Raw genomic sequence first — 16313 nt, 5'->3', positions numbered from 1 at the left:
TTTCACAGTCTTTTGTAACATGCCAAAATGAATTAACTGCGGAAACAGTTTTATGATTGTTTGCGCTGTAGGTGTGTGGCTAGGTTAACATTAGCTTCAGTTTGGTGTGGCTTATCAAAGAATCAGCGGAACCTCGAAAGTCAAACACCCCCGAGGTGATACGATTCAGTCCAACCAACATTTTCAGATCTCAGGGGGAAATCACTCTTTCGGTGGTCTGCAGCAAATGAACCAGAACATGCCGTCAGCCTCCAGGAGAAAAAAAAATAAAGACACACACACACACACACTCTCGCTTCATCGTCAGGCTTCTTTTCCAATATCCCTACTGTGTGTAAGGAGGTATAATTTCAGACCAGATCACAGACATCTCTTGTCTTTGTGATCGTAGGTTCTTAACCCTATAAAGGCTGAACCATGAAATATATGAGAACATTTGGATTGTTTGGAAATGCAGTATTTATTGGTCCTGATGAACAGACGAAAAATAATAATAATTGAAAATCAACTTCCACTTTTGATTTGTATTATATTTGATACATCTGGTCACAATGTTTTAAATGTGTACATTTATAACTGTCAAAAATATAATAATGAACAAACATATTAGTATTTCCAAAAATCAGAAAGAGCATTTCCCACTATTAATAAGAATAGGTGTCTCTCCTTTCTCAATTGGGGCGATCATGCAAGGTCGCTGGAAAAGCCATCAGCTGGGTGATTACTGCCCTCTAAAGGATCATCTGTGCAATGCATGTGTCAGATCATATACATCAAGGGTTTAATAGGGGAAACAAACATTATACTCATGAAATCGAGGGCTCAAAATGTCTAAATATTTAATACTATACGTTTGGCGTTAAAAGAGGCAGATTCCAATGGAGAACCTTTCAAATGTCCTTTTATAATGGGTTGACCCAACTATAAGCATGCTTATGGCTTATTTTCTGTATTTGGGCGCCAAGTTTCCCCAGAGGTGGGCGTTCCGTTACTACTGATGGACGATTGACGGACTGACGGAATGCCGGCTTCCGTCTGTCGGTCCTAAAAATAGTGGTGACGACTTGATGACAGAAGCGTGGTTCAAATAAAATAACGGGCTGACGATTATAATTTGCTTGAAAAAAATGACGGACTGACGATGACTGAAGGTTGCCTAGAAGATAAATGACAGACCAGCAAAATCTTGTAAAATGTCCACCTCGGCATATTTGGGCGCCCTTTGTACCTCTAAAAGTGCTACAATGCTAATCCATGTTCTAGATTCGATGTGTGTCCAAAAGATAAACCCAACTATAATACATTCAGCTTACTTCCCTTCCTCCCCTGAGGCATCTTAAAACCTAAATCAAGATAAGGAAGCCCTCTTCTGCAAACTTCCCCCTGTACGACTTCCCATTTGGAGTGCTGGAGCGTAATGGATAGGTTTCGGCAAGTCTCATGTGCTGCCTCCTTTGAACCATACACAACAGACTGGTTGGGGGTAAGAGACATCAGAGAAAGCCTAATGAACAGGGCTAATCGCTGAGGAGGAAATTGTTTAACTCATTCACTCCCAGCCATTTTCACTGAAGCAACCCCCTTCACTCCTGGCTGTTTTACTGGATTTTGATTGATTTTGCAAGGTCCACAGAATATTCTGTTCCATTGCTATAAAAACATGGAACCTACCAAAAGAAAGATTAGAGACTCTTCTTTCATTAGGAAAAAGTATATTTTTATCTGTTTTAGTTTTGCAGCAATTAACATTAGAATATAGCTAAGTTTCATCATTATTCACAAACCTATTGAAAACACTGGCAAAAAGAGCTCGTTGTAACATGACCCTGGCTGCTCTCTTATACTCTGCTGCCACCTGCTGGCCGTTTTTTATAATGACTAGAATTGCTTTAAGCAACCTCTTCACGCCAGACCTTGTATCAAAGCCTTCTGCATGCTTTTGCATAAAAAAAACACACACAAAAAAAACATATACATACGTTTTTGGGAGTGCAGGACAAAGTATTAAAAAATGTATGTATACGTTTTGGGGTTTGAATGAGGTAATTGCAGCACTTAGCTGAAGTCAAGTTAGAACCGTGATTGACTGGTGATCTGTTCTGGGTGTTTACCCCAATTCTGGTCCATGGTCTACTGGGATTTTTTTTCTTCCAGTCCTCATGACCTTAAAAACAGGACAGAGATGATGGATGAACTTCCTTGGTTTAGGTTTGAGCTCCCCGGGTGCTGTATATTGTATCATTTAACAGATGTTCAGTAAGTGTCACCACATTTATGTCAAGGAGGAGAGAGGGTAGGGGGGATTCTTGCCGATTGAATATTTCTATGCATACTTTGTGAGGACCTGGACCTTATTTGACATTGGAGTGAGTATACTGTAAGCGTACATTACCTTTTGACTTTGAAGAGATGAAAGAAACAAGTCATTGTACAAGGTACTCATGTGACTGCTGCAAACCGCACGCCCCCTCCTGCTCCCAAACACACATTAATGTCGGAAGAAGAACCCAAGGGTGTTTAGACTGGCCCGTTTGTGTGGACGTGCGGCCACCACTCGCTGCCTTGTAGCCCCAAACATCAGTCTCCCTTGAAGCGGGAGGAGACCCCCCCCCCCCCCCGAAACATATGTACATTAAGTGCACACTCATGTGAATAAACATGCTTTTTAGTATCTAACATCATGCCACACATGCAGGCTTAGGAATCAGTTCCAAGACTAAAAAACCTTTTCAGGTCTCACGCTTTGAAACAAGTTAGCGCTGCAAAATACCCATCATGACTGATTTAGGGTGCTTGACATGGGCCAAACCTCAAAATGTTGGATTTTATCAAGTTTTTTAAACAGTTCCCAAACGCGGTCAAAGAAGAGAAACAATTTTGTTTTCAGTTCTGCCTGCTATGTTTTGTTATCACGGACTATAAAATTAATAATACGATCGAAGGGGAAACTGATCATAAAACATCCTGGAAGCGATCAGCTTCCAGTGATAAAGTTGTCATACGCCAAAAAAGGATTACTGTAATCGTAATCGAGTATTTGAAGCACCACCAAAGATGTTAATTCCCTAAATTAACTCTTTAGATTGTTTAGTTTGTTTAGTTATATTTAGATTTTTTTATTTATTTAATAAATGTATTTATTAAATTATTAATTATTATAAATAAATGTAATAAATACACATTTAAATTTAAATAAACTAATTTAGATTGACAAACTCATTTTACAACATTAGCAACGTATTCTTCAAAAGAAATGTCAAACTCATTTTGTCTAATACTAATACTAAAATTAATAAAAATAAAAATAAAGCCAAGTATTTTTGAAAAAACAAAAAAACTGATGACAAAAACTAACAAAATTGCCCTGAAAAAAAAAATAACTAACTGAAATTAAAAAACAAAAAGTCCAAACTAAATAAAATCGAAATTATGTTTTTCCCCGGAGGGCTGTTATGACTGTGAATCCATATGAATGTATGTTGGCCTCATATTACTCCATGCTCTGTACACAATAAATTGATGGATAATTAGATCTGAAATCAGAGCCAGTAAAAAAAAAAAAAGTTCAATTATTGCTCCTTTTATTTTAAAAGGAAGGCAAAAAAAATGATATCTATGTTCTTAAAAGTGAAGCAATTTCGATATTTTAGCAAGATTGCCTTTGTGGGTCAAATTTGTTTATACCTATAGCTTAAAGCTTGATTTTGAGAAAAAAAAATACAGTTTCTTTAAACTTCTTCCGCTAGCAATCTAGGCTAAATTTAGCTCCTTTCTGATATGCAAATATTGTCTTGGCCATTGAGCCAAGGTTATCCCAAAATGGGGGCTCGTCCGGGATCTGAACCCAGGTGAGTTTTTTTTTTTTTAGCTACTAGCTGAGTATATATAAAAAAAAATGTGAATGGATGAATAGTTGAACACTGTCTTTGAAGGCAGTGTGCTAAATTTAGTCTATGTGACGTGACTCACCTCCCAGGCAGTAATCCCCTGACTCATGTCTGTCACTTCTTATAGTTAAAGGTGAATTACAGATAGTATTTTTTTTTTACATTTTACAATTGTTTGAAATGGTTGTTGTGATGGCTGGTTGTGGAAGGGATTCGTCCCATTTCCATTAGCTGCAATTGGAAAAAATGTAAAACCCGACCATCCAGCTTGTGTTCAATCAGGTTGCCACAACCTGTCGCACTTATTCCGGTGAATCAAAATGTTTTTTCTGCCTGTGTGTTCAACCCCTCTCTTTTTCTGTCGTACAAGCCATGAAAGTTAGTGGAAAAAGAAAAAGTCTGCCTTTGTCTTGGTGTGTTTGATTTTTAGCGAGCAGAAAGGAATAATGTGCTCCCCAGCTTTGTTTAATACAAACCTGACTCTGCACAAAACAACCGCAGCTGGCACGCTCAGGAACACCGCTGCAAGAAAACACACGTGACCTCGTCTGACCTGTGTGTGTGTGTGTTGCATTAATAGCATCTGTTGTGATGCCTGCCAATACCCATACAAGGCATCCTGTGTGCGACTTGCACACACTCCAATAAAGTTTAGCCGCAAGTTAAAAATTAAGCATCTGAAAAGTTTCTGGAGAGGAGCAGCAGGCGCCGAAAGGGTTGCCATGGCGATTTGCTGATGCCAGAAGCATGCGGGGATTGTGCTTTGCCAGCAGGTTAGGTCAGCCGTTGTGTGCCCTGCGAAGCGTCTCATTGACTGTCGTCATCCGGTATCTGGCCGCCTGCCAATCAGGCGACGCACGCAGGCACAAAAGTGCGCTAGTAAACGCTAATCACGCTCAAGCTTTCAGGTTCCACGTCTCGATCGAGATCACAAGCCCTCGGGGAGCGTTTTTCACTTTAATTAGATTAAAATGAATTCGGAGCAAAGTGGATTTGGCAGAAACGAGAGGTGTTAAATTCCCTCCTCTGTTTTTACACCCCCCCTCTGGCTTCCGCCCCCTTTTTGCTTGCCCTGTCCTTCCACTCATACTTTTTTGGCCTGTTTATGTAATCACGGCAGCATTTTTGTCTGCGACCGCGCTGAGCTAAATGAAAAACATAATTATTATTATTATTATTATTATAACATTATAATATACTGTAGTATAATATGCTAATTTTATTCTAATTTATTTTAATTTTATTTATTTTGGTATTGCCATTAGTCCCTACAGAAGAAGGAAGTTCAAGCAATTGTTGGCGAATTGTAGCTTACTTTACTTTATTACACAATACTTGGTGACCTTTTTTTTATTATTATTTTTTATCTTATCTTTACGTAAAAAAAAAAAATACAATAAAATAAAACTAATATGAAGCATTTAAAAAAAAAAAAAAACTCACAAACCTGCTCTAAAAACTACAATATTTAAAACTAATTTAATGTTTAAAAACAAAAGTGAAAAATCCATCCAAAACTATTATAACCTTGGTTCTAATTGTCTTTGTTTGCCGGGGTCAAATCAAGACGTCTCATTTAGCTTATTTATCTGCAGGTCACTTCTATCACTTTTCAAGCCTCTATAATAAAAATATTAAATCAATATCTCTTAAAACTGTGAATTATCATAAAGGCATCATTTTGTCATACAGATCTTCTATTGGACCTGATTTGATTGTGCGGTTTTGACTTGTTCTACTCGTGTCTAGGAATAGCAATCCCAAAGCGCGTTCACATTGTTACAATAAATGCAGTGAAGGAAGCATGCACATAAATAAACACACGCACATCTTTCCCATGTCAACATGTGCAACTGAATATTTGGGCCGGAAAGTGCAACTTAAGCAAACCCGCAAGAGCGCCTCCTGCCAGTTGCATCGCTCGGTTCACGATCGCTCACTTTCTGTGTTCTTGTATTCGATTGAGCGTCCTCAATGGGAAGGTGGCGGTAGTTGGTGGGAGCTTGTGGGGGGCTGGGTTCAAGTTGTGGGGCGGGGGCAGTCTAATTCTTTTCAGCTTGTGGTTGGTTTCAGTTTTCTTCATGCGGTGGATGAAGATGGAGGGAGAGAATGGGGGGGGGGGAATAAGAAGGAAGCGTTAGTGTGTGTTTGTGTGCATGAATGTGTGTTTATGTGAAGAAGCCGTGGGGCATACATCGAAATGTCTCCGCAAATATGCACATTAAATAAATGTTGAATGTTTCTAAGTAGGTTCGCTGCACCACAAATGTCTTGAACATGTTATGATTGTCATGGAATCAAAAGTTCATGATAAATACCGTCCTACACTGTAATGCAGATACTGTAGCTTTGGCACAATCAGTTGGATTGCATTCTTTTGTATTGGAAGGAAAGGTCAGAGTTAGCTTATTTTATGACTTTTTTGCAACATCAATGGGGCAACCTCAACAAGACAAGAACACAAGAAGAGAAGAACAGTATTTTAATGCTTTTATGTGTTTACATCAAGGTTATTTTGGTTAACAAAAATTAACAAAAAAAACTCAAACTAAAATTTAAAAAAAACTATTTAATTAATGAAATGAAATAAAAAACGAAAATGCTTTAAAAAAAAATAAAAATAAATAACTGAAACTACATTTTATGTTTACAAAACTAACTCGAGCTAACTATAATTATAGCAAAAATGTCCTTCGTTTTAGTCTTTGGTCATTAGTTTAATGCATGAGCCTTTGGGGATGATTTTAAGTGTGATTTTAAGTATATTTATTTTGATTTATTAACCAGAATAAAAGCGATGGAAAGTGTGTCACACAGAAGTTGCGTCATCTAGCAGCAGCCAATAGAAAAGCCGTTTCAGATGACGTCGCTCCAAGGTAACAAATTTGCCTCGCCTGCTTTTTCATTTAACTCAGCCGAAATGCAACGCTGGGTAAGAAATGTTACTTTTTTTCATTTTATCATGGTGTTTATTAAATATTGCGCACAAGTAATACACATAAAAAAAACTAAACTAAAATTAAGCATTTTTTTAACAAACGAAAATTAATCAAAACTAACAGAACCGCCCTGAAAACAAATTAAAACTAAATAAATGCATAAAAACTCAAAATAAAATAAAAACTAACTAAAATGAAAATTCCAAAACTATAATAATAAGCCTGGTTTACATTAACGTTGGTGAACAATTTTTACAATGCCAATTTATTTTTATTTTTTTATGACGAGCACATTCTATTAATCGATTAAATGGTGTTGTGAGACTCAAAATGTCCAAAATAAATTGCTCATAATTGATGAAAATTAAATAAATTTGAAAAATGTGCCCGATTTGAGCGGTACTGTATAGTGGTGTGCCCAAATATTTTTCTCGATACTGTACATGTAGGCTGGTTGAGCTTGTTGCACATGCACCACATTCCCAATTTCGTCTGAATGTAATCCACAGGTCATTTCCTGTAGCTGCACACTGCCGCCTCTCTCTCTTACACACACACACACACACACACACACACACACACTGAGCCCCCATCCCATAGTATCCCTCCCCTTTCCACATCCCTCTAACTGCTAACACAGTAGTGTGCTGTGGAGGTGAACACTACTACATGTCCAGCTCATGTCTGCTGCCTCCCTCTCTCTCTCACACACACACACACACACACTCCCTCCCTCCCTCTCCACCTCTTTCGCACTGTCACATTCCTGTTGTCTAAAGCCGGCTTTAACTCGAAACGGGAAGGAACGCAACAGTCGGGGGGGGAAAACAAGACGGCTTCTTCCCCCTCCACGTTGGATGAGAAGTAAACTTGGACTCGGAGAAGGAGTCACCATAAAGGAGCTTACCTTCTTAAAAGGGGCAATTCATTTGTTCCCTCCCTCCCTCGCTGGCTTCATTTTCCTTTTTTGGGCTCTGCTTTCATTCTGCTCGGACCCACGTTGGACTACTCACGTGAGAGCTTGTTTTCAAAGCTAGAGTTTGACAAGTGTCTCGTCAAGGAAGTTACTGCCTGGACCTTGGAGGTGTTTCCGTTCAACAATGTGTGTGTAAGTTGTCTGAACACGCTGGGATTAATGTGCGATGTCGGAGCGTCCTCGCTTCTTAAATGGCCCGTCTGGCGTCACCATAGGGGGGGATGTGTAGGTGCTTGCTTTTTAGAGATGCGAGTACAATTTAATTGGGGTGTGCGCGCTGATTGTGTGTGTTGGAGGATTCCATTGAAACATGAGGTAACATGAGCAGAGAGAGTGATTTGCCAGGATTGACTCACTGGATGAGGGTTTTGACAGGGAAGTGCAGGTTTCTCTTGTGGGCAGATGAGGTCAACGTAGGAGAGAGCGTGTGAGATCACCGCAAATAGTCACTATTTTATAGTATACATCCTTCGGCAAAGGTCGGCATGACTGAGTGAGATCAGGATGATTTTCATGAAGCTTGATGGAGCGGTAAATCCCCGAGGGGCCTGTAATTATTTCTTTAAAAAGGTCATTTTTATATTCATAGTTAATATGGCAACAGGAGACGTCTGCGAAACTTGGCAGGAATGAGCCCACTGGGGAGACTGTAGAGCAATATTAGATAATAGATTCAGCCAAAATAACTTTAAATGTGCTAACACTAGCGTTAATTGTTCACATCTCCTATCTTCTGGCCATGGCTTTAACCGCTTTCTGTTGACAGACCCAGGTACTAGTTCTAGTACCTCATCAGTTGTTTCTTGGTCAAGCAGATTTGTGTCATAGTAACATTTGTGGGAAACCCGACTAGCAATGGCAAACATATGCTAGCGTTAGCTTACACATTGAGGTGGGTATACCGTCAGTGTTGACAAAAGGTCCGTCAATCGGTCAATGATGAATAGCCATTTTGTTGACAATTAACGAATGACTGGGAACGTCGAAAAATTGACTACGCATTGCTGGAAGAGCATTTTCAGAATAACCGGGTCAGTACCAGCGCACCTTCGCAGTCAGTCAATGATGGACGGCCATTTCTCGGACACATTGCATATTACTTCCACTTCTTTCCTACTCTCTTTCTCTTGCAGTAGACAAGTAAAGAGACTCTTATCAGGTATGCTAACTTTGTCGCACAACATTCTACAAGCTTTCTCTCCTCTGGCTCTGACACAACATTGATAGCTAGCCGCACTGTCGGGCTCGGGCGACTACAGACCGCGATGATAAGGTTTTCCTCCTGTAGTCAATTCCTCGTTATTGATACATTTATTCAAACATTAGTTTAGTGCTCAGTTGGTTTATTTTACATCAGGCACGTCGTTTCACAGCTAATTTACGTCAGGCCGGTTATCGAACAGCTAAGGGGTCCTGTAAAGGGGAAGTATTGAATCATCAGGCAGAAGCGTGGTTAAAATAATGTTGACGGATTGACAATTAGCGTTTGTTTTGGCTTGAAGTATTGACAGGATGACGAAAGGGTGTCTGGACTGCTCACGATTGCCGAATGACGGACGCTTAAAATTCGGTGCCGCGCCCACCGCTGTAGCTCACACGCATGCTAACGTTAGCTTACCTTGTCCGCTGTGTGCTTTTCACAGTATTGTTTCGGGCTGACAACAGTGAAAACGTTAGCTTACACACTTGCTAACATTAGCTTATGCACCTGCTAACATTAGCTTACCCTGTTGCCGTGCCCTAGCTCGGCACGCTGCGCGGATGTTTCAACAGTGAAAGCACTTTATGCATCTTTCCACTTACTTAACTTCTTTGCAATTCCGCATGTGTTTTTCCAAAGAAACCTCACGTCCTCCCTCGTAAACAGGACCAAAGCCAGGTCACATCCTGTTGATCTGATTGGCTAACCAAATAGCGTTGTCAACACGTAGCTCTCTTTTAGTGACACCTCTATACCTCCCTCTCACCATGAGCCAGGTTTCCCTCCAGTTGGCTGTACGTGCTCACCGCACGCTATTGCAAGTCTGTGTTCCTCCCTAACCACAAGGGACGCTTTGTTAGTAATTTATAAATTAGTCTGTGGTTTAGGTTACGAGATGAGAAAACAGGCGGCGCAGGAACCAGAATGGGAATAAACAGTCGGCTTGATGAGCACATTGTGATGAACTGGATGTAAACGTTGATGTGTTTGTTGCAGATTAGCTCTCGTGATGTCCTCCAGAGATTTAAGAGAGATGACATGACAGTGGAGAATGGCGCTTGTACTTTTTTTCCATCTGTACTGTCCATACAGACGCACACAGATGGGATCCAGGGCTGCGACAATGGCATGTAAATCTGCGTCTGGCCATTAGATAAGGCTGACGACTGTGTCGTAAAAAAAAAAAATAGTAAGTGAGGAAATCCAGTCTGTTATTTTTAACGCACTGCACAGCTCCGGAGATTAACCATGGGCTATATGGCACGAGTATCTCTACAAAAGTATGTTTGTGAATGCATATGACTTTTTCTGTCCACTAGAAAACTGCGTGTTGAATCAAAAATTGCTATTATGGAAAGTTCAGGGTGAGAACTCTCCAAACTCAATGCAGTATTTGAGCGTTTATGGCTATTTTTGGCTTCTGTCCATTTTATGATGTCATAGTTTGCTTTTGCTTTTTCTATACAGTGTTCTATTTAGGCATCATTTCACCATCCCCCCCACCCCAATTTACTTGTTGCCTGGGCATGCATTTGGAAGCGGACCAAGTGGCTTTTTATCACCAAGTGCAGGGAAAATAGTGTCAACAATATGCAACACACGTATGCCGAGACGTTACCGCCCCTTTCTCGCATTACCCTCACATTTCTATCGCTCATGCCGTCATCATCCAGTTGCAGCTTTTCCTTCTTTGTCATCAAATATCTTTATTTACTCTAGCAAGTCGGAGTCGAACCTGGCACCGAACTAAGCGCGGTATAGCTATGTCTGTACCAATCTTTTCTCTACACTTTATTGGATGTTTTAAAAATGGTTCTCATGTTTCCAGTTTTGTGTGTTCTGAACTCAGCATGCATTCATGAAAGACTTTCTTTACTTTTTTTTTTTTTTTTTTTTTTTTTTTTTGACGTGTGTCGTGTTCTTTTCCTCTAAAAATACTCCATGCTGAAGTTAGTGCGAGGGGGGGGGGGGGGGGTCGGCTGATGGCCAAAGCAGATGTACTTCCAGCTTCTAAAAAACTTGCTGGGGGGTGGGGAGGGGGTTTGTCTCCCGCCAGCCTTCCCTGTCATGTATACATCCTCTAGTTTTCATCTGAGTGCATGAGTTACCAGTTCAGGGTTAGGTTTTAACGGAAAACACGGGAATAATCGTTTTGGGACATAAAATTCTCCGAAATGTCTTTTATTTTTTGTCCTCTGTGGACTTCAAGCTTTACAGGAAGCGCTCTCCTTTTGAACTGGTTTGTTTTCCCTCTGATGTCCACATTAATGCCGGACTCGATTGCGGGGGTCATTGCAGTCCTGTAGCTAAGCACATTCGTTTATCTCCCGGAAAGATCTGGGGAAGTGAAAGTCGTGGATCCTTCTGGATTTAATGGGGGGCAGCGAAGTGGGTGAGGGTGAGAAAACGTGATTGTGGTTATGCTGGTATAAAGAAGTAAAACTAATCATCCATGTAATTGATAGTTGCGCTGTATAATTTCATCATTTTTAAGAACACCAAAGTGATACACAGACTGCGAGATGAAGCGACTTAAGGGTAAGATCAACAAAGCAGTCGACTTTCATCAGAAATCCTCCTATAAAAATTTCAAGGCCATATTGAAGGATTAAAGGCTGCAATTTGAATGAAAACTCAAAGCCGCAATTTGCGTCGTTTTTTTTTTTTTTTTTTCAGCCAACCATTAAAACGTTTTGAGTCATGTGGCTTTCGTCGTTTTATTTCAGGTTGCCAAAATTGGCAGGCATGCCGAATGATGCGTAAAGATTTTACAGGGCAATCAGAATGATATGCTGCAGATGTCGGACAAGGACTCTGCTTGCTCGGAAGGAGTGGAAATGTAACCTCGTGTAAGTCAATTTGAGGTTATTTACATAACTCTTTTTAAAACATACAGTTCTACCAGATTTGGCTTCGTGCGATTCCATACCAAAATTTGTGGTCTAGAGTCAATAAATCTTTATCGACAAAGTTTTTGAAACTTCTTGAGAGGATTTAGTGCCGGTAATATCTTTGCCATGCGTACTGTATATATTTAATCATACTTGACATTGAGAAGGAAGCTCAGGAGGCATCAAGCTGTTAAAACACGCGGTCATCTCTTTTTTGGATCTGATGCTGTCTAGTACGCTATTGGAAATGTAATGTGTTCCGGGGATGTGTATAAAGTCCTTTCCTATACATCTTAGAGATGTGAAGATGGTGTTTGTTCACTTAGAGTGATCTCTGGAGCAGCTGATATAAACACATCAATTCTGTGCATGACACAGTCTCAACGTGAGATCATTTAAAGTGTTGCTCATTGCTAATGCAAATGATAACAGTCTGACGTTGGACATTCGGATTAAAAACAAGACAAGGAATTCAAATAAACGCCTTGTGGTCCGCAAGCTTATCCAGGGTCAAACCGCTTGTCATTGCGTCCAACCCAGCAAAGGAACGACTTGGCCCGTGTCAATATTGATCTTTGGTTCCTGGTTTCAGGTTGAAAGGTTATCTGTCATCAGCAGCAGATGGGTCCGGTCTGTAGGATTTAAGTCCCGCTCTGGGTCAACGAATGCTGATTTTCAAGCTCTCATCGCCTCGGTTTGAAACTTTAAATATAATTAGCTGCAAAGGCCATACTGTAGCGTACACATCGGTCACAATGGGACACGCTAACGAGCAGCTGCGATATAGAAGAATGAGGATCTCCTGTACTTGCTTCTTGGCATGTGGCCGATGGCAAGGAGGGACATTAGCAGGAACATTCCTGAAGAAAGCAATGAGTACACAGTAAATTCTGTGGAGTAAATTTGACTCTATTTAGCGTGGGACCAAATAGTCTCAGTTTTAGAGCAATATTTACACTTGGAAGAGAGTAAAATAAAGAATTGGGGGGGAAATAAAAGTCCCTCAAGGGTGAAGGAACAAACTCACGACCTTCAGCTTGGGAGACAGCCGATCTACTCCCTGAGCCACGCAGCCTCTGCTGTGTGTTAGTCTATCACTCATGTCAGCTGGAATCTTCCTAACTCCAAGAGACCAAAAAACAATGTACTTGGAGATAAGCAAACAGTAGGAGGGGCATAGCTCAGGCAGTAGTGTGGCAGTCTCCCAAGCTGAAGGTGGTGAGTTTGTTCCTCAACACTTGAGTGACTTTTATTTATTTTTTTATCTTCCAATTCTTTATTTTATTATCTTCCTAGTGTAAATCTTAGCCTACTCTAAAACTGAGTCTATTTGGTCCCTATCTAAATAGAGTCAAATTTACTCTACAGAATGTATTGTGTAAGAATTACTCAAAAGTTTTTCATTCAAAAATTCAAAGTAAATATTACAAGGAGAGTTTTGAGTATATTTTATTTTTCAATAATAATAAAAAAAAACTACTCAATAGTTGCGGAACATACCCGCAGCCTCCCGGTTGGGTGACAACCACTCTATCACCTGAGCCATGCAGCTCCTGTTGTGTGCTAGTATATTACTGGTGGGAGCTATGGCTCAGGTGGCCGCCTCCCAATCTAAAGGCTATGAGTTTGTTGGTCAACGTTTGAGTAAATCTTTTAAAATAAACTGCTAATATGTACCCAAAACTCTCCTTGTAAAATTTACTTTGGATTTTTGAGTGAAAAAAACTTTACTAGTTTTTTTTTTTCAATTCACTATCACTCCCCTTTTATTTTTATTTTTTTTTACAGTGTAGGGTATTGTCCCACTAGTATAATCTTGTTTTGCCACCAAATAAGTCCATCAGGCCTCAAACTATTCAGTCGCCCAACTGGATGCTGTACAGTAGTCTTTAAAAGGCTACTGGCCTAGTCACTTGAGACGTGCTGGGTTTAAAATCTCCCAGGGAACTCCATCACTGTGATCTTTGGCCAGCAGCCTCTGATCTGGTCCCCGAACGCCACGGCTGCCTCATGCTTCCTTTCCCTTCCAGCTGAGGATGAAAAGATGAAGGATGGAGCAAAAAAAAGAGAAAAGCAGTCACTCTCGCTTTCCTTCTATGGCATTTGGCTTTTTTTTTTTTCCCGCCACAGCAGGCCATCTGTTTCCTGCCTGCAACCTGATACCGAAGAGGTTTTTGCTACTCATGAGGTGTACGTTGAAGGTTGCCATGTTGCTGGTACTCTGGGCTAGTCATTCATGTTAGTAGATGTGAACAGGGAATCTTTAAATCTAGTGTGACCAGTACCCCAACAAAAGGATGCTGAAATTAGAACACTTTTTAGGATGGTAACACAAACAAATACAGTTTGTACCATACTGGAGAGAAAGGAAAGACATGCTTGAAAAGACATCCATGCTCTCAAACATGCCAATTTGGCAAGTGTTGGGTTATTGTTAGAGGCCTGGGACTGATTTGATTCTCTACCAATCCCTCCCTGAAAGACGCTCTACTGCTTTTCTTCTGTTTATTTGATGTGTTTTATCATAACAGGCTTCCCAATTAGGTTGTTGATCAGTTGTAGCATGAAAGCAGTGGCTATTTTGTCAGGCCGACAATTGCACTTGTGTACTCTCGAAGCAAGTTGGTTTCTATTTGGATCTTGGCTTTCGGCCACTAAAAACATACTAGGAAAGCAGCCTCGACGGGCCTGGATGAGCCCTGGAGTTCGTTTTTGTTTCGACAAGATGGTGAAGGGGAAAAACACAAGTTGCATGGTCAGTTTTTCACAGAAGACGATTAGAGCCAGTGAAGAGAGGAAAAAAAAGTTGGCAGGATCCTCACTTTATTCTCAGAATTCTGACTTTAAAGTGAGGATTCTGACTTTAATCACAGAATTCTGACTTAAATCACAGAATTCTGACGTTAAAGTGAGAATTCTGGCTTTGTGACGGAGAGCTATGAATTGTGGGGGGGAGTCAGAAAGTCAGAATTCTGTGATTAAAGTCATAGTTCTCACTTTAAAGTCATAATTCTGAGATTAAAGTCAGAATTCTCACTTTAGAGTCATAATATTGAAATTAAAGTTATAATTCTCACTTAGTCAGAATTCTCACTTTAAAATAATAATTCTGAGATTACAGTCATAATTATCACTTTAAAGTCATAATTTTGAGATTAGTCAGAATTCTCATTTAAAATCAGAACTCTCACTTTAAAGTCATAATTCTGAAATTAAAGTCATAATTCTGAAATTAAAGTCATAACTCTCACTTTAAAGTCAGAATTCTCACTTAAAGTCAGAATTCTGAGATTACAGTCATAATTATCACTTTAAAGTCATAATTCTGAGATTAGTCAGAATTCTCATTTAAAATCAGAATTCTCACTTTAAAGTCATAATTCTGAAATTAAAGTCATAACTCCCACTTTAAAGTCATAATTCTGAGATTAAAGTCAGAATTCTCACTTTAAAGTCAGAATTCTGCCAACCTTTTTTTCTCTTCACTGGCCCTAATCCTCTTCTCTTTTTTTTTTTTTTAGACCTCCTTGGTTTGATTTGATTTCTAGCTTAGTTAGCCCTCTTACATGGGAATTTTCCATCCCACTGCAGACCTCTTTCTCTGGCCGCGTGTTTTGTTTTCAATCAAATTCTATTATAACATCCACAAACTAAAACAAATCCAGACGACCAATTTGTTGGGTAGGCCTGCGTGTTTCCCTGTGGGCATGCTCACAGCCTGCGCCAAAGGATGAAGACATCAACAAAGGTTATTCGTACCATGCTCATGCGTCCAACCTTTGATGTTTTTGCACATGCATCTAGAACCCGGGACATTTCCGCATGGACTTGACTTACAGCAGAAGTGCTCCGAGAGGTGCAAATCTGGACTGAATGAAGGTCGGCAAAATGATTTCTTCCCTGGTAAAAGTACAAAGGCTTCAGGAGGAGAAGAGGTTAACGGAGGGTTTAAGAATCTTCGAGACTGCAACCATGTGTGCCATTTGTGAGTCTTCTGTCTTACATACACCTAATAAAACGTATTCACAGAGTGTTGATGTGAGATTTGCCCCATAAAGGTCACCCCTTATTCATCAATGGGGTGGTCTTCTCCCACCTTGACTTCACGCTCTCATGTCTTTGGAATGTCCTTGACCTTGTGCGAACCATTTGAAAGACCGTACTGTATTTATCAACCGCGCTGAATAGGTTGGGATGGGTTTTTTTTTATTTGTCTGTTAGTAGGATTTTGCCAAAACTTGCAGACTGACTGGCTGAACTCTGCTAAGAGTTCAGCCAAGAAAGAAGCCATTACAGTTGGAAGCAGATCTGTAACCGATAAACAAATAAATCCCCAAAGAGCGCGAGTTGGGCTCATGACAGGACGCTACAGCTACGCAGACAAAGCGCACACACGCTAGCTCTCAGCTCTCTGGTCAG

At 40.2% G+C, this 16313-nt stretch overlaps 1 protein-coding gene across 3 annotated transcripts in view; it reads left to right on the top strand.

The window, feature by feature from the left end:
* Positions 1 to 16313, top strand: part of eva1aa (eva-1 homolog A, regulator of programmed cell death a) — a 71044-nt gene that overhangs the window by 33193 nt on the left and 21538 nt on the right. The window contains exon 1 of one of the 3 annotated variants that reach the window (XM_077552822.1): positions 7497 to 7934. The exons of the other annotated variants lie outside the window; for them this stretch is intronic. The gene's annotated coding sequence lies outside the window, so the exon portion shown is untranslated. Of the gene's footprint in view, positions 1 to 7496; positions 7935 to 16313 lie in introns of those variants that run through there. 3 annotated transcript variants of the gene reach the window in all.

The sequence above is a fragment of the Vanacampus margaritifer genome, chromosome 19 (assembly GCF_051991255.1).
Source record: "Vanacampus margaritifer isolate UIUO_Vmar chromosome 19, RoL_Vmar_1.0, whole genome shotgun sequence".
In the NCBI taxonomy this organism is placed as follows: domain Eukaryota; kingdom Metazoa; phylum Chordata; class Actinopteri; order Syngnathiformes; family Syngnathidae; genus Vanacampus; species Vanacampus margaritifer.
The sequence above is the reverse complement of the archived record's forward strand: the minus strand, read 5'-3'. Positions and strand labels throughout refer to the sequence as shown.